The following is a 27,504-nucleotide window of genomic DNA, read 5'->3' on the forward strand; positions in this document are numbered from 1 at the left end:
GTGGAAGTGAGTGTATGGAAGAGACAACAGTGAGGGAGATGAGTATGGAGGGTGACAAAGTGAGAAGTGAAGGTATGGAGAAGATAAGTGAGAGGTAGTGGAGACAACGGTAGAAGTGAGTATGGAGAGGGACAGTAGAAGTGAGTATGGAGAGAAACAGTGGGTAGTGGAGTGAGGAATATGGTAGAAGTGAAGTATGGAGAAGGACAACGTGAAGGAGGTGAAGTATGGAAGACAACCAGTGGTGTGAGAGTATGGAGACAAACAGCAGTGAAAGTAAGGTATGGAGAGGACAACGAGAGTAGAGGTAAGAGTATGGAGACAACGACAGGAAGTAGAAGTGAAGTATGTGGAGAAGAGGACAACGGAGTAAGAGTGCTATGTGGGAGAAGGAAGAGGTAGTGTAGAAGAGACAACAGTGGAAGTGAAGTATGTAGAGGAATTGGTAGAAGTGAGTATGTGAGACAGTAGAAGTGGTATGTGAGAGACAACAGTAGAAGTTAGTATGGAAGAGACAGTGAGAGGTGGTATGGAAGAGACCAGTGAGGTGGTGTAGGGGTGGGAGTAGTATGGACGAGTGAAGTGGTATGTAGAGACAGCGAGTAGAGAAGTGGTATGTAGAGGGACAGCGTAGAAGTGAGTTGTGAAGAAGTGAAGTGGTATGTAGAGATTTGTGTAAGTGAAGTGGTATGTAGAGGGAGAGTGAGAGGTGGTATGTAGAGGGATTCGAGTAGAAGTGGAGTATGGAGGGAGATGAGGTGGAAGTATGTAGAGGCAGTGGTTGGAGTATGGAAGTATGTGGAGAGGAACGTGGGGAGAGTATGAGGATGAAGAGGTGAGAAGAGTGAAGTATGTAAGAATAAGGTGGGAGTAGTATGATTAGAGAGAAAGTATGGAGTGAAGTGAGTATGTAGGACAGGTAGAAGTGGTAGGTAGAAGTGAGGTATGTAGGGCTCGGTGGAGGGTGATGAATATGTAGAAGACAGTGGGTGAAGGTATGTAGGGTTTTCATCAGTAGAGGAGTAAGGTATGTAGAAGCAACAGTAGAGGGTGGTATGTAGAGACAACAGTGGAAGTGAAGCCGAGGATGGCGAAGTGAAGTGGTATGTAGAAGTAGAAAGTGAATTATCGAAGTAAAGTATGGGAGAAGCAGGAATTATAATGAAAAAAAAAGAGTCATGGTCCGTTTCTTTCAACCTCCACCCTCCTCCACTCCTCCTCCACCCTCCTCTCCTCCTCCACCTTCCTCCTCCTCCTCCTCCTCCTCCATTCCTCCTCCTCCTCCTCCTCCTCCTTCCTTCCTCCTTCCTCCTCCTCCTCCTCCTCCTCCTTCCTTCCTCCACTCCTCCTCCATCTCATCTCTCCATCTCATTTCATCTCCTGTCCATCATCTCCATCATCATCATCTCCATCTCATCATCTCATCATCTCCGTCTCATCTCGGCTCATCATCATCTCATCATCTCCTTTCATCATCTCGGGTCGTCGTCGTGGTCCGTCGTTTTCGTCATCGTCATCGTTTCGTCGTCTTTCGTCGGCGTTTCGTCGTCGTCTCGGGTTTCGTCGTCATCGTCGTCGTCGTCGTCGTTAGAGACAACCAGTAAGAGAGTAGTATGTAGAGAGACAGCAGTAGAGAGTAGTATGTAAGAGAAAACAGTAGAGAGTGAGGTATGTAGAGAGACAGGTGAGAGTAGTATGTAGAGACAGCAGTAGAGAGTAGTATGTAGAGACAGCAGTAGAGTAGTATGTAGAGAGACAACTGAGGAAGTGGTATGTAGAGACAACAGAGAGTGAGTATGTAGAGAGACAACGTAGAGAGTGAGTATGTAGAGAGACAAGCATAGAGAGTAGGTATGTAGAGAGGCGACAGTAAGAGTAGTATGTAGAGACAACGGTAAGAGAGTAGTATGTAGAGACAACGTAGAGAGTAGGTATGTAGAGGAACGGTAGAGTGAGTATGTAGAGAGACAACAGAGAGTAGTATGTAGAGACGACAGAGAGTAGTATGTAGAGAGACAACTGAGAGTAGTATGTAGAGAGACAACTGAGAGTAGTATGTAGAGAGACAACAGAGAGTAGTATGTAGAGAGACGACAGTAGAGAGTAGTATGTAGAGAGACGACAGAGAGTAGTATGTAGAGAGACAACTGAGAGTAGTATGTAGAGAGACAACAGAGAGTAGTATGTAGAGAGACGACAGTAGAGAGTAGTATGTAGAGAGACAATGGTAGAGAGTAGTATGTAGAGAGACAACGGTAGAGAGTGAGTATGTAGAGAGACAACGGTGAGAGTAGTATGTAGAGAGACAACAGAGAGTGAGTATGTAGAGAGCAACAGAGAGTAGTATGTAGAGAGAAAACAGTAGAGAGTAGTATGTAGAGAGACAACAGAGAGTAGTATGTAGAGAGACAGCAGTAGAGAGTAGTATGTAGAGAGAAAACAGAGTAGTATGTAGAGAGAAAACAGTAGAGAGTAGTATGTAGAGAGACAACAGAGAGTAGTATGTAGAGAGACAGCAGTAGAGAGTAGTATGTAGAGAGAAAACAGAGTAGTATGTAGAGAGAAAACAGTAGAGAGTAGTATGTAGAGAGACAACAGAGAGTAGTATGTAGAGAGACAGCAGTAGAGAGTAGTATGTAGAGAGACAACTGAGAGTAGTATGTAGAGAGACAACGGTAGAGAGTAGTATGTAGAGAGACGACAGTAGAGAGTAGTATGTAGAGAGACAACAGAGAGTAGTATGTAGAGAGACAACGGTAGAGAGTAGTATGTAGAGAGACGACAGTAGAGAGTAGTATGTAGAGAGTAGTATGTAGAGAGACAACAGTAGAGAGTAGTATGTAGAGAGACAGCAGTAGAGAGTAAAACAACTAAAACTACTTTTGAACGTCCACATGTTCCACCAAAACCAGTTCCTTCCTGAGACTATTTAGCAGAGGCACCGTGGCTCCGTCTGGAGCTTAGCCCCGCCCACGATGATTGTGATTGGTTTAAAGAAATGCCAATAAACCAGAGCAAGTTGTTCTTTCATCCAGGAAGGCTGTGTGGACTAGCCAGACCTTCCTCTGCAGCGCTCTGGAAGAAGGTCTTTCAAAGCGAGACTAAGGAGACATTTACGATATTGGGGGCGGGTTTTTTATTGGTAAATTGACTGGATGCTCTCGTCCTATAACATCCTGCCCAGCCTGTTGAGTGCCCCGTGGCTCGCATGAAAGACAAACCTTGTGCCTATTTTTAGGGGATGTTTGATAATGTGTGGCCTCGAATGATGTATACATTATTATTAGTATCATTATTATTATTATTATTATTATTACACTAATAGTCCCAGAGAAGGTTCTGGAGGAAGCAAACGAGGCCATACGAATGCACAAATGATAAATCCAATGGAACTAATTCAATAAATAAAACGGTTTCACGTTTAATTGAGGAAATAAAATTGATTCAGCAACTGGAGCGTACAAGTTCAGTATCATTTAGTTTTTATCAGAGCGGTGACCTTTTAGTCGACGTCAATCCTGCCGACTCATATTCCTCCTCATCTTCCTCCTCATCTTCCTCCCAGAAACAGAAGTCTGTAATCCCCAATACGCTTTAATCCTGCATGTTTACCCAGAATACCAGGCAGGACCGGCCTGTACAGCTGTACAAATTCCAAATTTTGCTGAACAATATAATTGTCTCTTTTAGTCAAATTTAAGTCTGTCCTGTTCTTCTTTACCTAAACCCATCTGTCCCGTTCTTCTTTTCCTAAACCCAACTGTCCCGTTCTTCTTTATCTAAACCCAACTGTCCTGTTCTTCTTTATCTAAACCCAGCCGTCCCGTTCTTCTTTACCTAAACCCAACTGTCCCGTTCTTCTTTATCTAAACCCAACTGTCCCGTTCTTCTTTATCTAAACCCAACTGTCCCATTCTTCTTTATCTAAACCCAGCCGTCCCGTTCTTCTTTATCTAAACCCAACTGTCCCGTTCTTCTTTACCTAAACCCAACTGTCCCGTTCTTCTTTATCTAAACCCAACTGTCCCATTCTTCTTTATCTAAACCCAACTGTCCCATTCTTCTTTACCTAAACCCAACTGTCCCGTTCTTCTTTACCTAAACCCAACCGTCCCATTCTTCTTTACCTAAACCCAACTGTCCCGTTCTTCTTTATCTAAACCCAACTGTCCAGTTCTTCTTTACCTAAACCCAACTGTCCCGTTCTTCTTTACCTAAACCCAACTGTCCCGTTCTTCTTTATCTAAACCCAACTGTCCCGTTCTTCTTTATCTAAACCCAACTGTCCCGTTCTTCTTTATCTAAACCCAACTGTCCCGTTCTTCTTTATCTAAACCCAACCGTCCCATTCTTCTTTATCTAAACCCAACTGTCCCGTTCTTGTCCCACGTGTCATGTAAACGTACCTTTTATAAGCCCACCCACCATCTTTTCCTAAACCTTTTCCACAGTTAGGTCCCGACCCATCACATTTTAGATAAAGTGTGTTTAGATCTGACGCTAAAGGAGACTTTTAGCGTCAATAACAAATGCCAAAGACACCTGACCAAACATTGTATTTTTTTCCGAGATGGGAGTGAGAATGTGTTGCCTGAACAGGTAAGCCTTAAGCTTCAGGCTAATTTATCACGGCTACTATTTTCAGTCATTTCAACATTCGTGTACTCACATTGAATTGTATAGAGCAATGGTCTTCAATGTTTTTTAAGCCAAGGACCCCTTAACTAAAAGAGAGAGAGAGCAGGGACCCCCTACTATAAATATTGTCTAAAACGAAATTGCATATTAAACTGGGCCTACAATAACGTGTAGGGTGTCCTAAAGCCTCTATACATACCTTTTTTTTGCAGAATGCTAAGCTATTACAGTAAAATAGCCTAATAATTGTTGGCATTATTTTATAAATCATGTTTTAATATTAAACATACATGTGGCTTAGGGTTAACTGTATCTGTGGATGGCTATCTCAGTGACTACCTTACATATAGCCAAGTAAGCAGTGGGGATTTGTATTTGCTAATAATATGTTAGATTCACATTAAGATTTTTTTAATAAAAAAAAAAATCTTCAATGCCCTGTTGAAGATCCCTGGTATAGAGTACTCAAGTTATTTACTCGCAAAAACAATTGAGACACATCCCTTTCAGTAGTCATTTTAAGCCAAGAAAGGATGGCTGTAATTCGGGTAGAGAGGACTGTGAGTTTGCGCTATTTTTAGCGGTTGTTGCCTAAATTTTAAAGTGCTCATATTATGCTAATTTTCTCTTTCATAATTGTATTTAGAGGTTGTACCAGAATAGGTTTACATGGTTTCATTTTCAACAAACACCATCTTTTTGTTGTACTGCACATTGCTGCAGCTCCTCTTACTGGGCGTGCCCTGACAGTAGCTAGGTAAGGACTACTAGCCAGTCAGAAGCAGACTATGAGGGCGTGCCCTGACAGTACCTAGGTAAGGACTACTAGCCAGTCAGAAGCAGAGTATGAGGGCGTGCCCTGACAGTACCTAGGTAAGGACTACTAGCCAGTCAGAAGCAGAGTATGAGGGCTTGCCATGCTAGCAGCTAGGTGAGCATTATAACGTGTGTTACAAAGTGACCCATGTTTGTCTCTGAAGTAAAGGCTGGACTACAATAGAGCAGTTTGGAGCAGTTGGTGAACAGTGTTTTATGTTGGAGATGGTAAGTCCCTTTGGGGGGGGGGGACTTTGGGCTTTTTCACTTTGTAAACCTATAACGTGCACAAAAAATGATATATAACACAATAAAGGAAAGGGAAAAAACCAAAAAGGGACTGTGGGCAGGGGCGTTGGATTGGGGCAAAAATAGGGGACAGAGTACCAAGGGCCCTCATGTGAGGAGGGCCCAAAAAGATGCTAAAATTAATAGCTGTGGATGCGGGAAGGGCCCCAAAGAAAATGCCTTTCTACAAGGCCCAGAATTTTGTGCTATGCCCCTGGCTGGGGGAGACAACTCTCTCCAGTATTTTGAATTTGGATTGCAGCAACTATTTTGAACGCTAGCTGTCAGTATTAAATATTGGACTTTTAATTTTTCTTTACTCATTTAGACTACTTGCGCCCCTATAGCATTTCCCTATGCCACTGGTGCTTTAAATTTCTCAGACGAAGTTGTTCTAAGGAACAGTAAGAGATGATGTCCAGGAAAACTGAAATGTCAGACAGAGGCAGCGTCTGGCTTCCACGCAATCCTAACTCATATGATGAGTGTTTGACCCACTGATCACCACCCCAAAAACCCAGATCCTCTGCTAAACATAGAGCCCTCAGACCAGATGGCCCGGCTGGAAACTGGAGCGTTTTGCTGTCATGGTACAGATCAGGAGAGAGCCGTGACGAACAAAACCACTACTACCATGTTTTGGAGGGAGGTTATGTTTCAGTCAAACACCCGTCTGGCAGCAGGGGGGTTATTACTTAATAAAGTAGAATTAAATTGAAACAAAAACACAGACAAGATAGACACAAACACAAAGCTAGACTATGTTTTCATATTCGGCTCTTAAATGATAACATTAATGTGCCTAAGTAAAGTTTAGGTCGGTGTAGAAACAACATTTTAAGGTTGTAGGTTTTTACTGCCGAGCCTCAGTGACGTGCGGCAGATTTAAAAAACACTGCGAGCAGGATTCATCTGTCACAGAGAGAGAAACAGAGAGGAAACTTACCACAATGACCACAACCAGCCCCAAGTTTTTTCTCCAAAACCCCGAATCTTTGAGGGTTTTAAAATAACTTCAACTTTTTGTCATTTCCCCTCAGTCTCTCTGACTGGACCTGCAGATTAACGCAGCAACCCTACCTATGTTTATGGGACTTATAGAAACAGAAATATCAGACAGTTTCTACCTATGTTTATGGGACTTATAGAAACAGAAATATCAGACAGTTTCTACCTATGTTTATGGGACTTATAGAAACAGAAATATCAGACAGTTTCTACCTATGTTTATGGGACTTATAGAAACAGAAATATCAGACAGTTTCTACCTGTTATGGGACTTATAGAAACAGAAATATCGGACAGTTTGTACCTATGTTGACAAAAAGGCGATGAAAAGGCAACGAAAAGTGCTGGTCTTACAGGGAGGTGTGTTCAGGTGCATTCTGGGCGTGCTGGTCTTACAGGGAGGTGTGTTCAGGTGCATTCTGGGCGTGCTGGTCTTACAGGGAGGTGTGTTCAGGTGCATTCTGGGCGTGCTGGTCTTACAGGGAGGTGTGTTCAGGTGCATTCTGGGCGTGCTGGTGTTACAGGGAGGTGTGTTCAGGTGCATTCTGGGCGTGCTGGTCTTACAGGGAGGTGTGTTCAGGTGCATTCTGGGCGTGCTGGTCTTACAGGGAGGTGTGTTCAGTGCATTCTGGGCGGCTGGTCTTACAGGGGAGGTGTGTTCAGGTGCATTCTGGGCGTGCTGGTCTTACAGGGAGGTGTGTTCAGGTGCATTCTGGGCATGCTGGTCTTACTGGGAGGTGTGTTCAGGTGCATTCTGGGAGTATTGCTATCTTGAGGCAGCGAGAAGTGATCGCCCCATTGACCAACACAAACCTGGTCTAAAGTCAATAACGCAGCATTTCATTGTTATTTTAACAGAGCGTTAGTAAAATGCTCCTAGGCTCGTGCACAGCGCACACACACTATGCTTGTTACACACACACACACACACACACACACATGCAGAAGATTACTAATAAAAATATTACGGTGTAAATCCTCCATCATAATAGCAATGCTCCAAGGTCCAAACGCGCCTGGCTTTTAAAGGGAATGGGAGATGATCTCTGATTGGTTGATGAATGGGAGATGATCTCTGATTGGTTGATTGCATGTTACGCCCAAAACACACCTCTGATTAATGAAGACATTAAGTACAACCCTTTAGGACCAGGCGCCCGGCGCACAGACCCTTTTTACCACTGTCAAACTAGCAAAAGTGGATTTGGACACGCCCTAAACACACCTGCACCAGGCGCTTCACGCTGTGCGCTTAGATCATTAAAAAGGGCCCAATGACTTTCCTCAAATTGTTGGTAATAAATTGGTACTTAGTAGAACTTCTTTAGCAAATAGGGCCCTAAGGTTTTCTGCATACAAAACAGATGAAGTTTATAAAATCTGATGTTTGATTATAAATTAAACTAGCCAACAATATAACAGCTACAAGTCATTTGAAATGAGTCTCATGGGGTCTCCAACAAGTAGCTGGCGAGCAGGTTTCTGGTAGCTCACCAATAGGTTGACAAACTGAGACCCAAAATGACCACGCTATTTAAAGTGTGGTAGCTAACTTTGTGGGCCATAGACGTTTAAAGTGGTCATGTTTTCTTGGACCCTGATGGGAATATTTTCAGTGCTGGAGCTACAGTATAACTATGTGGGCTAAAACACGCGTAAAATAGGCATGAACCTTAACATGAAGTTTTGGGTTTTGCAATTTCATACGTGTACACACAGTAGCTTCATAGTGTGTGTTATGTAAATAAATGTAAGCGCTGTGATGCAAGTAGCTCTTGGCCACTTTTTTAAAGTAGCCCCCAGATAAAGAAAGGTTGGAGACCCCCTGGATTAGACCATTAAAGACAGAACTGTTTGGATCCTTTACACCCCATGTGTCAAACCCGAGGCCTGGGGGCCAAATCCGGGCCCTCGCAGGTTTTGATCTGGTCCGCATTTCAATTTAGGTTCACAATAGATTTAGGCCCACCTAGTTTTTGTCGCTTTTTCCAAAGTTTATGTGCTTTTTTCAATGCTTTAGGCACTTTGTTTTAACGTTTTTGATGCTGTACTTAATGTTTTGCCACTTTTTCTGAAGTTTTTGGTGTTTTTTACGATGTTTTTGGCACTTTCTGGTGTTTTTGGCACTTTTGAAGCTTTTTTTGAAGGCCTTTTTCCAACTTTTTTGCCGCTTTATTCAACGTATTTGTGGCTGGCTGAAGAACTTTTTTGCCAAACTTTTGTGGGGCTTTATGAGGCCCAAAATGTATGTGAGAAGACTACAGTATATGAGACTGCAATAATACTGTGTGTGTGTGTGTGTGTGTGTGTGTGTGTGTGTGTGTGTGTGTGTGTTGTGTGTGTGTGTTTACTCTTTCTAAAATTGTGATTCTTCTTTACTTTTAATACTTTAACTACATGTTCCTGATGATACTTACAGACTTTTACTGAAGTAACATTTTCACTGCAGGACTTTAACTTGTAACTAACAGAGTATTTTCACAGTGTGGTATTAGTACTTTTACTGCAGTAAAGGATCTGAATACTTCTTCCAGCGCTGCCCTCACATGTGTCTCTAGTTTTTGTGAAGTCGTGTTTAGGGAGGAAGGGAAGAGGAAGTGGGAGGGCCAGATGGAGAGTGAGTAAGTTCATCCGTCTAATTACTATCCAGCTTCATGGATCCTTCTGCTACCGTGATGGTGATGATGATGATGACCACCGTGTGATGTCATCAGGGGGGCTGAACTGTATTTATAAAGCTGTTTGAAACGTCCAACGGCAGAGTAAAGAGAGTTCAGAGACTCTCTAGAGGACCACGACGTGTGACAAGATTGTATTTCTTCTTCAGTGGATTCCTAAAAGTCAGAAGAAGACGGGAACTTTTCATACAGGTGAGTGCATTCATGCATTCATTTATTCATTCATTCAAACCATTAAAGGAAAAAAAAAAAAAATTAAAATTTTGTTTTTTTTTTAGAATCAACATCAGTTAGATATAATGTGTGTAAAAAAAAAAAAAAAAAAAAAAAAAAAAAAAAAAAAAATATTATTTTCTTCCTCTGGGGGGGGTTTGGGGTTTTATTTTGGGGGGTTTTTTTTTTTAAAAAAAAACAAAAAATTTAAAAAAAAAAAGTTTTGTTTTGGGCAGAAATTTAATGTTAAAAATAACTAGTAACTAAAGTAACTAGTAACTAAAGCTGTAACAGATGAATGTAGCGGAGTAACTAAAGTAACTAGTAACTAAAGCTGTAACAGATGAATGTAGTGGAGTAACTAAAGTAACTAGTAACTAAAGCTGGAACAGATGAATGTAGTGGAGTAACTAAAGTAACTAGTAACTAAAGCTGTAACAGATTAATGTAGTGGAGTAACTAAAGTAACTAGTAACTAAAGCTGTAACAGATTAATGTAGTGGAGTAAAAAGTCCAATATTTCTCTCTGAAATGTAGCGGAGCAGAAGTAGAAAGTGGCATGAAAAGAAAAGACTCAAGTAAAGGTCAAGTACCTCAACATTTGGTACTGAAGTACAGTACTGGAGTAAATTTACTTAGTTACTTAGTTAGATTCTCAGAATTCCTCCCCCCCCCCTCCCCCTCGGTTTGTGGAAGACTAAGGTGCACATTTTTGGCGGAGGGTTTAGGTGAAAATGTTACGTTTTTCAACTAAAATAAAAATGCATTTTCCCATCATTTTGGACCATTATTATGTCCATATCTAGGTCTAAAACGTTGGAAAAGCTGGAGCCAACTGCAACCATTAGATTTGATGAAAGTAATTTGGTTTGGTTTACTTTTAGGGTTAGGTATTTTTCAACATTTGTACTGGAGTAAATGTACTTAGTTACATTCCACCATTCATTCATTGTGTGCACATATAAACTGTGAAGAAGAAGAAGGTTTATTCTACAATTTAGCAACAGTTATTATGGTCTGTATTAGGCCTGCACGATATTGGAAAATGTAGACGATGAAACAAAATATTGTGCAGGCCTAGTCTGTATAGTCTATTTACCTCATCAAATTGTCCTTGGGTCAAATTTGACCTGTTTTCAAAAAATGTCTATCAGAAATTTGGGTTTCTTTCAACCAAATTGCCAAAAATGAACATGGATGGTTCCATTTAACGATCTTCTCAAGAATAAAAATAAGGATCACTTCGCTACTTTCATTGAATTTGGGGTGTTTTATTAAATTTGATGGCATATTTCTGCTTTTTAAACTCAGAAATTAGGTTTAGTGTCAATGAATTCCAAGAATAAGTGTAAAACTGGTTTTATGAGTTGGTAGTAGTGGGGGGGGGGGGGAGCGTCAAATGTAAAAGTGACAAAAATGTCGAAAAAAAACTAAAAAAATATTAAAAAAACAACAACTTATGCAACAATAAGCGGAAAAAAACTTCAACAAAAAGTGCCGGAAGCCTAGGGGAAATAAATGTTGAAAAAGTGTCCAAATTTCTATAGCCGGGAGGACAACAAAAGGGTTAAATGTAATACTGGGTTTTGGTAAACAGTCTATTCTCAAACAGGAGAATATAGAATATAGGAATTGAAATGTAATCAGTCTTGTATAAAGTACTTGAAAGCAATACTTCACTTACTTACTTAACAGAAAAATCCTTTGGTAGAAGTTGGTCTCCTTTTTAGAATATTACTTGAGTAAAAGTCTCATGTAATAATGATAAAAGTATCTGATATTTACTGTACTTAATTATCAAAAGTAATTCTGTGATATTAAATGTACTTAATTATTTCATTTCATTTCATTCATATTTTTCTTGAACAATCAACGATGTTGCAAGACAAAACAAAAAATGAAAACCACAAAATAAAACACAATCAGAATTTAATAACAGCAAAAAACACCCCAGAAAAAAAAATAATATATATATATATGTATGTATGTATGTATGTATGTATGTGTATGTATATATATATATATATATATATATATATATATATATATATATATATATATATATATATATATATTGTATATATATATATATATATATATATATATATATATATACATATATATGTATATGTGTATATAAATAAATAAATAAAGGATTAGTTTGAGAAGGAGCAGGCGGAAGCAAATAGCTTATTTGGTCCTGCCCTTATTTCACAAAATCATTTTAATTATTAGAAGTAAAAGTAAAAAACACACCTTGATTCTGATCTTTATTGTGGCTTCCTTTTAGTGAAGTGCAATTTATTTGTTTTTTTTCTGTTATATGATATTGTGAAGTAGAAACTAATGATTTAATTCATAATATTCATAAATATTTTCACGTAAATATTTTTACAAAAAGTTTAATAAATGTCTTTTTGCGTTGTTTCCTTGTTGCTCGACCAAAAACAAGCTTGTTAGCTGTTGTCTCCCAGTGCTACTAAACATTTGCCATAGAATAGCTCAAACTCGAGCAGTAAATAAAGCACATTTTCAGTGTTGTTTCTTTAGATTATTCTAAAAAAGGTTGTCTGTTAGCTTGTTAGCTGTTGTCTCCCGGTGCTACGGGAGCGTGCCTATGTTCCCACAGCCCTATGTTCCCACAGCCCTATGGGTTAACCCTAACCCATGCCCAGGGTCGTTTTTGTTGGGTTACTCCAAAACAAGTTGTCTGTTAGCCTGTTAGCTGTTGTCTCCCGGTGCTACTAAACGCTTGCCATATTTCCGTGTGTTGTTTCTTTGGGTTACTCCAAAACAAGTTGTACATTAGCAAAAACTACTAAACACTTGCCGTAGAATAGCTCAACTTGTTCAAGTCAAACTCAAGCAGTAAATAAAGCACATTTTTGGTGTCATTTCTTTGGGTTACTCCAATACAAGTTGTCTGTTAGCTTGTTAGCTGTTGTCTTCTGGTGTAAACTACCATCATATGTTGGATTAATTCTTCTTCTATAATCTGAAGTTAAAGTTAAACTGTAGTTTTACACCTTCACTGATACTTACTCACTCATTAGCATGTTTTGCTACAAAATTGAACTGACACAGAGGTTATCTTGGTGCTGTTATAAGTTAACTCTAAAAACTTCAAGTCAGTGCTGAACGTCTCCAGTGTCTCTCTTTAAACACTAATCAAATCATAACCCTAAACCCCTAAAGACTGCTGCAGATGACAACTGTTTAGCAAGTCAAAACTGCTCTAAACCGCTTTCTGTCCCTCTCCATACTCTAATCCCGTTAGCTGGCAGTGCAGCGCTAACCATAATCAGGTCTAATTGAGCACAGGGACGTGATTGCCTCGGTGGGATCCAACAGTGACACACCAGCAGATTATGAACACACATCTGGTGACATCTGCAAAAGACGACAGGCGCCTTTCCCTTCTCTCTGAATGCTGTTGGTTGTTCTGTGCTGGAGCTTCATGCTGCGCTAACGTACAGCATGCAGAGAGCGAGTTCATCTGCCAAATGGCTGAAAGAGACACTTTTGCTTAGAGTTGCTGTTCCATTTTAGATATGCTGACGTAGGATATCTTATTTATGACTCACTGTGACTTCAGATCAATGAAAACAGACCTTAAGCTTCAACTGAAGATTTGTTTTTCCAATAGTTCAAAACTTACTTTAACTCAAATGAGCTGTGTTTACTTTGCTCTCTAGTATTAATCATGGACTATAAAATAACAGACGTAGCAGCAGTATCGGTAGCCAGTTAGCCTTCTAGAGAGCTAACTACAGTTACTAACTACCATTACTAGCGAGCTAACGGGGTCAGCCCAATGGTCCCATAGGCCTATGGTTCCACAGCCCTATGGTCCCACATTTCTAAGATTTTTCTTAAAATTAGGCCCTATGTTAGAGTTAGGGTTACATTCCATCTGTAGTCCATTGCTACTTGATAATAGGTTGGGTGTAATTGGCTACCAAATTGGGAGAAAGGGGATAAAATCTGATAAAAATTTATGAAAAAGGAAATGTGGGAACATGGGGCCTAATTTTGGAAAAACAAATCTTAAAAATGTGGGAACATAGGGCTCTGGGAACATAGGCACACTCCCACACTCTGCCAACTTGATTTTTCTTCTGGTTGACCTTTTGTCAAAATTACAACAACTTGGAAAGTGGGGAGAACATGGTCGACTTTTCAGCGCTGTACATTTCATTAACTCTCTGTGCTTTACTTCTCGTATTCAGTGTTTCCCCTATAACTGTACAGGCCACGTATCCGTCGTTTCGTTTGCCTGTTGCGCTCTGTTCTTCTATCTTCTTCCATCATATTAATTAGGATCATATTACGCTGGAGCCTTCGTCTTCTGTGTTTCTCTGTTAAGTACTCCAGCCTAATCTTTAAACGCCACCATTCAAACTCCGTTTATTCTTTATGACAACAATAGAGACCGTTGCCGTGCTTGCGTCACTCCCTTACTCCTCCTACCAGTCCCTATGGCCACTTGGCCAGTGCGAATGCAAATAGCAAAAACGATTTTGGGGGAGAGTAGTTAGTAGAACTGTTTAGAAGTGGACTGTTCCTATAACTACGTTCCTGTAACTACTTGGTCGGAAAGAGGCCTATGACACATTTAAAACTGGCATTTTTTTTTCTTTAAATCAAACAAATATAGGCCTATATGTCATGCTTACAAAACTCCCACGGAGTGTATGAAGTGTGTCTACGTGGGGATCAAACCCAAGCTTGTGCCTGTGTGTTTCTGTGGGCTGCACTCTTCATATTATGTCAGATGGTCACTGGGTCAGGCTGGGTAGCAAAAAATAAATAAAAAATCCGAAAATATGTCTGCTGCAGCTCTCAGCGTGCAGCGTAGAACTTGGGAGAATTACTATTTGTGGTTGCACAGCGGTGGTAGAGCATGTGTTCCTGCGGTGGGTGTGTGTTGTATAATGTGAACGAGAGTAAAACAAGAGGGGGGGAAAGGGGGGAGAGAAGGAGTTTTTCTCCATGGGGCTGAGAGTTAATGTACATTCCTGAATTCCTCCGTTTAAAATATGTCGCCACCGAGCGAAGTAGCAGGAGGAGGGTCGAAGGTAAGCCAGAGGTTAAAATGAGACAGGGGAAGGCCACCCCTGAGAGGAGACGTCTCACGGTCTCTTCATCATCCCTCAATCATCGTCATCCATCACCCTCCACTCCTCCCCTCGGCGAGCACTTTTCCATCGCCTCCTCACCCCGAGAACTCCTCCGTGATTTACTGCAAGTCACTCAGCTGCCGTACGAAACTGCCATCACAACTATTAAATGGAGTCTGAGCTCACTGGGGCGAATTAGTTTCACATTCAACGGGGAACAGAGCCACTTATTTTAAGCCCCTTAAACTTGTCGTATTCGTGTTGAAGTTGGAATGATCACGGAATAATGAACCCTAATGGGTCGAAAGATTCCTAAAGTAAAAACTTAAATGTTTCTGCTTCTAAATCTGCTCTTTTATATAAAATGACAGGATTAACACACACACACACACACACACACACACACACATTTTACAACATTTTGTCAGTGAAATGAAAACTAATGGACCATATTTTTAAGGGTTTTAGCTTTTTGCTTTGACGTGCATTGAACGTGGATTGTTTTTAAATGACTGAAATAAGTCCAACCTAACAATACGTGGTTATACTTGTGTAATTTAAATAATGGCAGTCTGTGAATATGCTACTGAGTGCAATTGATGTTCTAATTTTAATTTAAAGCTCCACTGTGTAATGTTTTGAGTTGATTCTTAGCAAAAACCTCTTTGTTCTTTCACAAATATGTTCTCATATTTGCGTCAGTCATACGAGCGAGTCGCTCGAATGACTGACGCCATTTAGCGCTTCAATATTTAAAATCCATTAGCCAAAGAAGGACATACCTCTGCCTTTCGCGCTTTTTACACACACTGGCACCGTGCACGGCGGGAAAAATGACATTACCTAGCACATGAAAACACAGCGGCACAATCGCGCAGAAGAGGCGCACACAGGCACACAGTAGACTTAACAGTAAACCCCACCCCCCCCCCAGACATTTTCAGTTGAACAACATAATAGGCCCAATGGATTAATAGCCCAATCATTTCAGCTCCCATGTAAAGATTTAGTGCACTTATTCCTGCATCTTCTGTGTGGCGAGTAAGGAGTAATGGGTCAGTGGAAGCTGTGATTTGACGGGGTTAATGTCCTATCAGTGGGGGCGTCAGGACGGAGCGGGTGGCAGTGATTTTTTTTTTTTGGGGGGGGTGGGGAGGGATGCTAACAGTACGAGCCTTTGTGAGGAGAATTGTTTTTAAAAGGAGAGGCAGGAGAGGCAGGGGGTGCGGTCGCTAAAGATTAAAAGCGGACATTTGTTTTGTGTATGTCGTGCTCTGCCAAGACACAGCAATTTTCTATGAATCTAAAACAGCTTTCCTGGCTCGGACCCCACATGCTGCCCGCTGCCAGGAAAAGACTTTTTTTTTTTCTCTCTCTCTCTCTCGCTCTCTCTTGTACCTGTTTACGTTCTCACAGGTATAGCAGCTTTCACAGAAGCACATGTGATCTTTCTTTCCAGCCGAGTCAAGGCTGCACAAAGACGAGCAGGGAGGGGACGACGACAGGTAGTCTTTTTTGTGCTGATCCCCAGAGTTCGTCACGCCTCCTTTTGTTCCAGCGTTTTTAGAAAATGAGCCTGGACTGTGTGTTCCTGAATCCACTCCAACCAGAGGAGCTCATAAACTGGAAGGAACTTGACTAATTTGCAGACAAACTGGGGGGAAAGTACTCCCATGATTCTCCCTGCATGGCAGCAATCATTCATCATCAGAAAGTAGGCCTAGAGTTTCTTTTTCTAAACGCTAAACGATGACTTGGAAAAGAAACAATGGATTCTGTTTATGATCACCAATAAATGAAAAGAGCAGCAGAAAGGTTTGTTGCATCACCGCACCCAGACCTCATGTTGGCAGCCTCCATATTTAACAAATAATGCATTCATTGTGTTGCTCTTCATGTTCATACGGTGAGCTTTTACAGTGGAGCTGCTATTTCTGGGTAGAAAAAAAAATAAATCAAGGACGCATCAATAGACCACAGTCGCCAGAGCCAAAGTTTTTGAGATAATTGAGTAAATTGAAAACACAGTGTGACTCGACTCAGCCAGTTGACTTAGCGTTGAGTCAGAGTACAAACTGTAGGGAAGCCCTGATAAATATCTTGATCCGCACTCTACGTTCAGGATTTTCCTCCACAGGGGAAAAGTCGTCACTGCTGCCCATCTAAACCCCCAGAGGCCTCCGCCAGTAACGTTAGCTAAACATTTAGGAAGTGCACGGTGGGCCTTTCATGCTGCTCGTTATGCTGTGTGTGTCCACACCGCTGATGGACGGAGGGTCGGGTTAGCTGCTACGCTGATTAAAGGGGAGCGTGCCTATGTTCCCACAGCCCTATGTTCCCACAGCCCTATGTTCCCACAGCCCTATGGTCCCACAGCCCTATGTTCCCACAGCCCTATGTTCCCACAGCCCTATGGTCCCACAGCCCTATGGTCCCACAGCCCTATGTTCCCACAGCCCTATGTTCCCACAGCCATATGTTCCCACAGCCCTATGGTCCCACAGCCCTATGGTCCCACAGCCCTATGGTCCCACAGCCCTATGTTCCCACACAAGATTTTTTTCAAAATTAGGCACAGTTCCCACATTTAGGCCCTAAATTCCCATATTTTAAGATTTCCATCCAAAATTAGGCCCTATGTTCCCACATTTCCTTTTTCATAAATTTGTATCAGATTGTATCCCCTTTTCTCCCAATTTGGTAGCCAATTACACCCAACCTATTATCCAGTAGCAATGGAGTACAGATGGAATGTAACCCTAACCCTAACATAGGATTCCTAATTTTAAGAAAAATCTTAGAAATGTAGGAACATATGGCTGTGGGACCATAGGGCTTGGGACAATGGGGCTGGTGGTAATGAGGCTATAGGGCTGTGCGGTGAAGCACAATGGGCTTTGGACATAGGGCTGTGGAAGAATACTATAGGGCTGTGGGAACATAGAGCTGTGGGAACATAGAGCTGTGGGACCATTGGGCTGTGGGAACATAGGGCTGTGGGAACATAGAGCTGTGGGACAATTGGGCTGTGGGAACATAGAGCTGTGGGACCATAGGGCTGTGGGACCATAGGGCTGTGGGACCTTAGTGCGGTGGGAACATAGGGCTGACCCCGATTAAAGTTGCCCCATGTTGTCAGACATTTAGAATATTAATCAGAGTCTGTCAGCGGCCAAACGAGCACTTTTGTGAAGGTAAATACAAGCTCGACAATTTCTTATTAGCTAGTTTGTTTGGCCGCTGCTGACTGCAGCAATCTCGCTAAATACTGGACCAATGTCAAAGATTGTTGTTCCCATCAGTCACTTAGACACAAAAACATAGGAACATAAGGTTGAAAAAAAACGGTAGTTACCCTTTAATAAGTGCAGAAAGTACCCGCTGGTACAAGTACCTTGGGTTGGAAATCTCTGCTGTAGACCAGTTTAAAAAAAACAAAATCAATCAGCTATTGTTTAACTTGCTCGCACTCCAAATGAGAAAGAAAAAAACTGACTTTGTGTAAATTCAACTGGCTAAAATGTAAGTAACATTAATCATACATACGTTGTTTCTAAACACGCTTCAACCCCAAAGTATTCACGCACACAAAAAACTTGAACTCTCCCAACATGTGAAATGTTGATGCCACATTTCTTTACCCACAAAATGATTTCCACACAGGATCTTTTGGGGGTCCTGCCTGAGATATAAGCCCATCCGAGCGAGCGAGCGTTGCTGGTTCTCTCTCTCTCTCTTTTTTTTTTTTTTTTTTTTCTCTCTCTCTGAAATCTGTTTTTTATTGTCGGAGGCGACAGCTGGAACACATTTCTGATATTTCAACACGTGTCAGTCATAGCGGCGGAGGGTGAATGGCGCTGCTGCCCGCAGTGTTTGTCTGAGTTACTGTTGTTTGCTCTTTCGAACGGACTGAAGGCTGTGGAGGTTAACTCAGGAAACTCAAAGCCACTGTGCAGATTTGGATGCTATTATTTAATAGTTTATGATAAGTTTTTCTGGGGGGGCTTTCGTGATGAAGATTGGTGCAGCCTGTGGGTTTGCTTTCAGCCCCTTTATCTGCATAGTGTATTGATGTAACAGCATGCATTGTTGCAGGCTGTTTTCATAAAGCATTCCTACATATATCTGTGAAAAGTAAAGCTCTGTAACTGATATGTATTCCACATATTTATTACTGTCAGCAGGACATTGACTGCTGCTGTAAAAGAGCGTGGAGATCATCGTAGGGAGGAGGTCGGGGGGGATGTTTGGCTCCTAAAACACAGTAGAGCTGTAATCGGGCATTAAAAGTTAGTACATTTTGACAGAACCCGTTTACAGCCCAACATTATTCAAATGTGTGCACGCACATGCGCGCACACACACACACACACACACACACACACACACACACACACACACACACACACACACACACACACACACACACACACACAGCTCTTTTGCCTTTTGTCAAGAATGAGTAATTTATACATTTTTTAACATCAGTTATTGATGTCTAACGGAGGCTATCGGCCACTTGGAAGTTGGAACAAAGAAATAAAAGAAGTCCTCCAGAGGCCAGCCTCCGTTTCACCTCCTCAGCATCCATTTCCACACTAATCGAAACGCAACCTGACCGCTCATTTACCGCGCAACCCGGAGCGCAAGCCCAAGTAAACCATTGAAAAGTAACACAAACTTTGGACAAAGCCCAGTTCTGATTATTGACTATTAAATTTTGTCTATAACAGTAGCTATAACATAATCTGTGTGTTGGAGGCTGGAGAGGTCACACACTTAGTTTTGCCTTTTGTCGTTTTTCACGTCAATATTTTTCCGAACTGTTGTTTTTGCTTGCACACAAAACGCAAATATTACGCAGCGATGAGTCCCCACAGCATTCCTTTAAACCAATCACAATCCGTCTTGGGCGGGGCTAAGCTCCGGACGGAGCCACGGTGCCTCTGCTAAATAGTCTCAGGAAGGAACTTGTTTTAGACTAATTGTTTCTGTTTCTTGTTTTTGTTTCTGTGTGTGTGTCTGTCTGTCTGTCTGTCTGTCTGTGTGTCTGTGTGTGTGTGTTAAATTAATTAAATTGTCGAGGAAGATTTTAGGCCGGCTGTGTTTGGGGCTTTTTGTATCGTGCGGTTAATAAACGCAGCAACAGTGTGAGAGCTTACGTAAGAGCACAGTGACAGCGTTGGTGGTCTGAAGCTGTTTGAGGAGTGTCCCCCCCACCCCCCCCAGAGTCACACTTAACATGATCACATCAGATCAGATTAGATTCCTGTCATCTGACGGGACAATCTGTGTGGGAACCGAGTGTTAAAGAGGCGAAGTTAGCGCTGATTGGGGGTCAGTTAACTGCAGTTAGAGAGCAGACTGAGATCACATTTACAGATCAGAAGAAGCTGACGTGGAAATGTGCATCATGAACGCTCCATTAGCATCATGTGATGGTAGAAATGTATTTATATTACATTTACATAATCTGTTTTGTGTTTTGAACACTGCAGAGGTCACGCACTCATCAAGCTTTTGTCACCTTTTTGTCGCTTTTTTGTCGCTATTTTTTTAAGGTTTTGTCACCTTACATAAAGTGTTAAAGAAGAGAAGTTAACTACAGTTAGAGAGCAGACTGAGATCAGATTTAGGGGGGGTTCTAGATCTACAACTATGTAGGGCGGTCCTGGCACATTTCTGCATGGATTGAGAAAAGGAACAAAAAGATCAAGAGGCAAAAAACCTTCCAAAAAAATCAACAAAGACATCCAAAAAAAAGCAACAAAACCATTGAAAAGGAACACAAACTTTGGACAAAGCCCAGTTCTGATTATTGACTATTAAATTTCGTCTATAACAGAAGCTGACGTGTAAATGTGTATTATGAACGCTCCATTAGCATCATGTGATGGTAGAAATGTATTTATAGCACATTTACATAATCTGTGTGTTGGCAGCAGAGGAGGTCACACAATTTAACAATAATCCGTCAAAGATTTTACACATTTGGTCTTGCAGTGCTTTTTTTTCTTATTTTATTTTAGTTTTTATTGTAAATTTTGCCTTTTGTCGTTTTTCACGTCAATATATTTTTCCGAACTGTTGTTTTTGCTTGAACACAAAACATGAATATTACGCTGCAATTAGTTTGGTTAGTCCACACAGCATTCTGGGATAGGAGGAAAACGTGCTCTGATTTATTGGCATTTCTCTAAACCAATCACAGTCGTCTTGGGCGGGGCTAAGCTCCGGACGGAGCCACGGTGCCTCTGCTAAATAGTCTCAGGCAGGAACTTGATTAAGACTAATTGTTTCTCTTTGTCATGACATTATCCCTGCCGTTGTTCTCGGGTCATTTGACCCATTTACAAAAACTTTCTATATCAGAACTATGACAAAAGAACGTTGAAAAAAGTGACAAATGTTGGAAAAAGCTACAAAAACACAGGAAAAAAGCATTGACAAAAACAAAAAGTTTTTTTAAATGCGGGAAAAAGTGACCAAAAAAATAACCAAAAAAATGGGAAAAAGTGACCAAAAAAACATCAAAACATCGCCATACAGGTGACCAAAACTAGTTTTAAAAAGTGACAAAAACTTGCACAAAAACATAATTAAAAAACGCCCAAAAAGTGAGAAAAAATTGGAATAAAATTGACTATAATGTCGGAAAAGTGTAGAAAAAGAACAATAAAATTTTGAAATTTCGACCAGAAAAACACACACGTTGCAGATCGACGGGGAGACAACTCAAGGGTTAAAATGTCCTGTGTGGATATTTTTAGTTATTTTCATGCGTGCGCTACAGGGTCCAGCCTGCCAGACCTCGTCAGCTCCGTGACCAGAGGCGCAGAGCGTCATACCTGAGACAGACCGAGACCTGGTCTTCTCCAGGTCTGCAGGTTCTACAGTGGGTGTATAAAGGCCAGCGTAAACGCCCGAGTCACTGATGTGACACCCACTCCAACCAGCTGTCACTGTGCATCACGCAGAAATAGTAGACCTTTTACACGCAGACATGTTGACATGTCATAGTAGGAAAAGCACAGGTGTATTCAAACCCATTACTGATGGCTGCATTCCACTTAGGAGGCCCTGGTATTAAACCATTACTGATGGCTGCATTCCACTTAGGAGAGGTCCTGGTAATAAACCATTACTGATGGCCGCATTCCACTTAGGAGAGGTCCTGGTATTAAACCATTACTGATGGATGCATTCCACTTAGGAGAGGTCCTGGTATTAAACCATTACTGATGGCTGCATTCCACTTAGGAGAGGTCCTGGTATTAAACCATTAATGATGGCTGCATTCCACTTAGGAGAGGTCCTGGTATTAAACCATTACTGATGGCTGCATTCCACTTAGGAGAGACCCTGGTATTAAACCATTACTGATGGCTGCATTCCACTTAGGAGAGGCCCTGGTATTAAACCATTACTGATGGCTGCATTCCACTTAGGAGAGACCGTATTAAACCATTAATGATGGCTGCATTCCACTTAGGAGAGGTCCTGGTATTAAACCATTAATGATGGCTGCATTCCACTTAGGAGAGGTCCTGGTATTAAACCATTACTGATGGCTACATTCCACTTAGGAGAGGTCCTGGTATTAAACCATTACTGATGGCTGCATTCCACTTAGGAGAGCCTGGTATTAAACCATTACTGATGGCTGCATTCCACTTAGGAGAGGTCCTGGTATTAAATCATTAATGATGGCTGCATTCCACTTAGGAGAGGTCCTGGTATTAAACCATTACTGATGGCTGCATTCCACTTTAGGAGGTCCTGGTATTAAACCATTACTGATGGCTGCAAGGTCATACCTCAGGACTGAGTAGTCCTGCAGTCAGCTCCGGTCATCACCTGAGTTCATGATTTTAATGATTTTTTATTTGTATTTTCGGGTTTACAAGACAGACTGTTGAGTTTCTGAATAAAAATAATAAATAATCTTGGTGCAGAGTTTTGAAATTCATGTTAAGTGCAGGCAGCCGACGAAGGAGTGATTGGATTTAACTGATGTTAAAACGCAGAAATGACAGACAGTTTGTCGGAGTTTTGAAATTCATGTTACACCCCCACCCCAGTCTCGTCCGTATTTTACCCTTTCTGTCAACTCCTCGTCGGAGGCTAAAACTATTGGTCCCGATACAGGCCTGGATTTTCTTGGCATCACTCTGGATTCTGTCCATATGGAAGCTTCTCTCCCACTTCGAGAAATTAGTAGGTGTATCCGTGGGATAGCGGAGTCCTTTTTATCTGCAGGTAACGTCACCAAACAGCAGTTGCTCTCTCACGGGCATTTCAATTCAGTTAAATTTTATTTATAGTATCAATTCATAACAAGAGTTCTCTCAAGACACTTTACAGATAGATTAGGTCTAAACCACACTCTATAATTTACAAAGACCCAACAATTCCAGTAATTCCCCCAAGAGCAAGCATTCAGTGCGACAGTGGCGAGGAAAAACTCCCTTTTAGGGAGAAACCTGGGACAGACCCAGGCTCTTAGTAGGGGGTGTCTGATGGGACAGATCCAGGCTCTTAGTAGGGGGTGTCTGACGGGACAGACCCAGGCTCTTGGTAGGGGGTGTCTGACGGGACAGACCCATGCTCTTGGTAGGCGGTGTCTCGGGGACAGACCCAGGCTCTTAGTAGGGGTGTCTGGGGACGGACCAACCCAGACTCTTGGTAGGCGGTGTCTGACGCGGACAGATCCAGGCTCTTGGTAGGCGGTGTCTGACGGTGCCGGTTGGGGGTGTGAAGCAATACATGGCGGGTGTTTCTGTGTGTAATCTGTCTGTCTGTCTGTCTGTTCGTGTGTCTGTGTGTGTGTTAAATTAATTTTGGAAATTCGTTTTGAGGAAGATTTTAGGCTTGGCCAGGTTTTGGGGCTTTGTATCAAAAAGCGTTAATAAACGCTATAACAGTGTGAGAGCTTTACGTGAAGAGCACAGCGATAGCGCTGGTGGTGGTCTGAAGCGTTTGAGGAGGTCCCCCACCCCCTGTTGGTGAGTCACACTTAACATGATCATATCAGATCAGATTAGATTCCTGTCATCTGACGGGATAATCTGTGTGGGAACCGAAAGTGTTAAAAAGAGGCTGGTTAGCTACTGATTGGGGGTCAGTTAACTGCAGTTAGAGAGCAGACTGAGACTACATTTACAGATCAGAAGAAGCTGACGCGGAAATGTACATCATGAACGCCCATTAATCATGTGATGGTAGAAATGTATTTATATTACATTTTACATAATCTGTTTTGTGTTTTGAACACTGCAGAGGTCGCTTTATCGCTTTTGTCACCTTTTGTCGCTTTTTGTCGCTATTTTTAGGTTTTTGTCACCTTACATAAAGTGTTAAAGAAGAGAAGTTAACTACAGTTAGAGAGCAGACTGAGATCAGATTTAGGGGGGGTTCTAGATCTACAACTATGTAGGGCGGTCCTGGCACATTTCTGCATGGATTGAGAAAAGGAACAAAAAGATCAAGAGGCAAAAAACCTTCCAAAAAAATCAACAAAGACATCCAAAAAAAAGCAACAAAAACCATTGAAAAGGAACACAAACTTTGGACAAAGCCCAGTTCTGATTATTGACTATTAAATTTCGTCTATAACAGAAGCTGACGTGTAAATGTGTATTATGAACGCTCCATTAGCATCATGTGATGGTAGAAATGTATTTATAGCACATTTACATAATCTGTGTGTTGGCAGCAGAGGAGGTCACACAATTTAACAATAATCCGTCAAAGATTTTACACATTTGGTCTTGCAGTGCTTTTTTTTCTTATTTTATTTTAGTTTTTATTGTAAATTTTGCCTTTTGTCGTTTTTCACGTCAATATATTTTTCCGAACTGTTGTTTTTGCTTGAACACAAAACATGAATATTACGCTGCAATTAGTTTGGTTAGTCCACACAGCATTCTGGGATAGGAGGAAAACGTGCTCTGATTTATTGGCATTTCTCTAAACCAATCACAGTCGTCTTGGGCGGGGCTAAGCTCCGGACGGAGCCACGGTGCCTCTGCTAAATAGTCTCAGGCAGGAACTTGATTAAGACTAATTGTTTCTCTTTGTCATGACATTATCCCTGCCGTTGTTCTCGGGTCATTTGACCCATTTACAAAAACTTTCTATATCAGAACTATGACAAAAGAACGTTGAAAAAAGTGACAAATGTTGGAAAAAGCTACAAAAACACAGGAAAAAAGCATTGACAAAAACAAAAAGTTTTTTTAAATGCGGAAAAAAGTGACCAAAAAAATAACCAAAAAAATGGGAAAAAGTGACCAAAAAAACATCAAAACATCGCCACAGGTGACAAAAACTAGTTTAAAAAAAGTGACAAAAAACTTGCACAAAAACATAATTAAAAAAACGCCCAAAAAGTGAGAAAAAAATTGGAATAAAATTGACTATAATGTCGAGAAAAGTGTAGAAAAAGAACAATAAAATTTTGAAATTTCGACCCAGAAAAACACACAGTTGCAGATCGACGGGGAGACAACTCAAGGGTTAAAATGTCCTGTGTGGATATTTTTAGTTATTTTCATGCTGCGTGACGCTACAGGGTCCAGCCTGCCAGACCTCGTCAGCTCCGTGACCAGAGGCCGAGCGTCATACCTGAGACAGACCGAGACCTGGCTGTCTCCAGGTCTGCAGGTCTACAGTGGGTGTATAAAGGCCAGCGAACGCCCCGAGTCACTGATGTGACACCCACTCCAACCAGCTGTCACTGTGCATCACGCAGGAAATAGACCTTTTACACGGCAGACATGTTGACATGTCATAGTAGGAAAAGCACAGGTGTATTCAAACCCATTACTGATGGCTGCATTCCACTTAGGAGAGGCCCTGGTATTAAACCATTACTGATGGCTGCATTCCACTTAGGAGAGGTCCTGGTAATAAACCATTACTGATGGCTGCATTCCACTTAGGAGAGGTCCTGGTATTAAACCATTACTGATGGCTGCATTCCACTTAGGAGAGGTCCTGGTATTAAACCATTACTGATGGCTGCATTCCACTTAGGAGAGGTCCTGGTATTAAACCATTAATGATGGCTGCATTCCACTTAGGAGAGGTCCTGGTATTAAACCATTACTGATGGCTGCATTCCACTTAGGAGAGACCCTGGTATTAAACCATTACTGATGGCTGCATTCCACTTAGGAGAGGCCCTGGTATTAAACCATTACTGATGGCTGCATTCCACTTAGGAGAGACCCTGGTATTAAACCATTAATGATGGCTGCATTCCACTTAGGAGAGGTCCTGGTATTAAACCATTAATGATGGCTGCATTCCACTTAGGAGAGGTCCTGGTATTAAACCATTACTGATGGCTACATTCCACTTTAGGAGAGGTCCTGGTATTAAACCATTACTGATGGCTGCATTCCACTTAGGAGAGGCCCTGGTATTAAACCATTACTGATGGCTGCATTCCACTTAGGAGAGGTCCTGGTATTAAATCATTAATGATGGCTGCATTCCACTTAGGAGAGGTCCTGGTATTAAACCATTACTGATGGCTGCATTCCACTTAGGAGAGGTCCTGGTATTAAACCATTACTGATGGCTGCAAGGTCATACCTCAGGACTGAGTCGTCCTGCAGTCAGCTCCCGTCATCACCTGAGTTCATGATTTTAATGATTTTTTATTTGTATTTTCGGGTTTACAAGACAGACTGTTGAGTTTCTGAATAAAAATAATAAATAATCTTGGTGCAGAGTTTTGAAATTCATGTTAAGTGCAGGCAGCCACGAGAAGGAGTGATTGGATTTAACTGATGTTAAAGCGCAGAAATGACAGACAGTTTGTCGGAGTTTTGAAATTCATGTTACACCCCCCCACCCCCAGTCTCGTCCCGAATTTTACCCATTCTCAACTGGTCACCCTAGTCGGAGGCTAAAACTATTGGTCCCGATACAGGCCTGGATTTTCTTGGCATCACTCTGGATTCTGTCCATATGGAAGCTTCTCTCCCACTCGAGAAATTGGAGTGTATCCGTGGGATAGCGGAGTCCTTTTTATCTGCAGGTAACGTCACCAAACAGCAGTTGCTCTCTCTACTCGGGCATTTCAATTCAGTTAAATTTTATTTATAGTATCAATTCATAACAAGAGTTCTCTCAAGACACTTTACAGATAGATTAGGTCTAGACCACACTCTATAATTTACAAAGACCCAACAATTCCAGTAATTCCCCCAAGAGCAAGCATTCAGTGCGACAGTGGCGAGGAAAAACTCCCTTTTAGGGAGAAACCTGGGACAGACCCAGGCTCTTAGTAGGGGGTGTCTGATGGGACAGATCCAGGCTCTTAGTAGGGGGTGTCTGACGGGACAGACCCAGGCTCTTGGTAGGGGGTGTCTGACGGGACAGACCCATGCTCTTGGTAGGCGGTGTCTGACGGGACAGACCCAGGCTCTTAGTAGGGGGTGTCTGACGGGACAGACCCAGACTCTTGGTAGGCGGTGTCTGACGGGACAGATCCAGGCTCTTGGTAGGCGGTGTCTGACGGTGCCGGTTGGGGGTGTGATGAACAGTGGCAATAATAGTCATAATAAAGATAATGGATCAGTGACTAGAAATAGTAGTTGTAGTAGTTTGTGGCATAACAGGGCACTGCAGGACGTAGCAGGTGTAAACAGGGCACTGCAGGACGTAGCAGCAGGACCACGACGACATGCTGCAACCATGATTTAGGGGCCACCCTAGTCCAAGGAAACATG

At 41.8% G+C, this 27,504-nt stretch overlaps 1 protein-coding gene across 1 annotated transcript in view; it reads left to right on the plus strand.

The window, feature by feature from the left end:
• Positions 1–9,499: 9,499 nt before the first annotated feature.
• pthlha (parathyroid hormone-like hormone a) overlaps positions 9,500–27,504 on the plus strand; it is a 34,486-nt gene continuing 16,481 nt past the window's right edge. The window contains exon 1 of the mRNA XM_039791127.1: positions 9,500–9,620. The gene's annotated coding sequence lies outside the window, so the exon portion shown is untranslated. The remainder of the gene's footprint in view (positions 9,621–27,504) is intronic.

This window comes from Perca fluviatilis, chromosome 23 (genome assembly GCF_010015445.1).
Source record: "Perca fluviatilis chromosome 23, GENO_Pfluv_1.0, whole genome shotgun sequence".
NCBI lineage: Eukaryota > Metazoa > Chordata > Actinopteri > Perciformes > Percidae > Perca > Perca fluviatilis.